The sequence below is a fragment of the Anarrhichthys ocellatus genome, unplaced genomic scaffold (genome assembly GCF_004355925.1).
Source record: "Anarrhichthys ocellatus isolate YVR2014 unplaced genomic scaffold, GSC_Weel_1.0 scaffold7981, whole genome shotgun sequence".
NCBI classification, from domain to species: Eukaryota; Metazoa; Chordata; class Actinopteri; order Perciformes; family Anarhichadidae; genus Anarrhichthys; species Anarrhichthys ocellatus.
In genome coordinates this window covers 681-1,983 of record NW_022287955.1, presented here as the reverse complement: position 1 = coordinate 1,983, position 1,303 = coordinate 681, and the positions used below count along the sequence as shown (strand labels likewise).

At 46.0% G+C, this 1,303-nt stretch overlaps 2 non-coding genes across 2 annotated transcripts; both read left to right on the top strand.

Moving 5' to 3' along the window:
• The first annotated feature begins 340 nt into the window (after nucleotides 1-340).
• trnas-gcu (transfer RNA serine (anticodon GCU)) lies at nucleotides 341-422 on the top strand. Its single transcript has one exon. It is a non-coding gene; the product is annotated as a tRNA-Ser (tRNA).
• Nucleotides 423-987: 565 nt separating this feature from the next.
• Nucleotides 988-1,069, top strand: trnas-gcu (transfer RNA serine (anticodon GCU)). Its single transcript has one exon. It is a non-coding gene; the product is annotated as a tRNA-Ser (tRNA).
• Nucleotides 1,070-1,303: the final 234 nt, after the last annotated feature.

The following is a 1,303-nucleotide window of genomic DNA, read 5'->3' as shown; positions in this document are numbered from 1 at the left end:
GTCGTCACGTGACAGCACTCAAGTTCAATCTGCGGATGCAACTGTTGGTTTCTTCCCATTGTGTTCATAAATCTAGTCTTTTTTTCTCAAACAGTCACACGCACTGAAGAAACCAAATTCATCTGGAGAATGTGGGCATCGATCCCACTACCTCTCGCATGCTAAGCAAGCACTCTACCATTTGAGCTAATTCCCCTCTGCAAAAAGCATGTGGGTAGAATCTGCGTAGCTTGTCTCCTCCTCCCGTCTACATAACGCTTTTCTACACTTTCCAGGCCTTTGAAGACAGTTTGGTAGGTGACTTCGATCCGACTGTTGCTGTAAAAAGAGATCTACGGAGGACGAGGTGGCCGAGTGGTTAAGGCGATGGACTGCTAATCCATTGTGCTCTGCACGCGTGGGTTCGAATCCCATCCTCGTCGCAGTCCACTTCCCTTTAGTCTGCCATACCTACGTGGTATAAGACGCTCCATTGTCATTGGAACAATGGGCTCAGATGTGACCGTTGTTCCAGCCATATAACCCTGGCAAGTCACATGTCTTCGCCAAAGGTTCCAGAACACTGACCCCCTGAAAAACAGGAAAATTGCAGAATATCTATTTCGTCCACTATTAAGTTGGTAAACAATAGTGATGGCAATGAACAAGTCTTCATGTGACAGCACTCAAGTTCAATCTGCAGATGCAACTGTTGGTTTCTTCCCATTGTGTTCATAAATCTAGTCTTTTTTTCTCAAACAGTCACACGCACTGAAGAAACCAAATTCATCTGGAGAATGTGGGCATCGATCCCACTACCTCTCACATGCTAAGCAAGCGCTCTACCATTTGAGCTAATTCCCCTCTTGAAAAAGCATGTGGGTAGAATCGGCGTAGCTTGTCTCCTCCTCCCGTCTACATAACGCTTTTCTACACTTTCCAGGCCTATGCAGACAGTTTGGTAGGTGACTTCGATCCGACTGTTGCTGTAAAAAGAGATCTACGGAGGACGAGGTGGCCGAGTGGTTAAGGCGATGGACTGCTAATCCATTGTGCTCTGCACGGGTGGGTTCGAATCCCATCCTCGTCGCAGTCCACTTGACTTTAGTCTGCCATGGTATAAGATGCTCCATTGTCATTGGAACAATGGGCTCAGATGTGACCATTGTTCCAGCCATATAATCCTGGCAAGTAATATGTCTTCGCCAAAGGTTCCAGAACTCTGAACCCCTGAAAAACAGGAAAATTGCAGAATATCTATTTTGTCCACCATTAACTTGGTAAACAACAGTGATGGCAATGAACAAGTCTTCATGTGACAGCA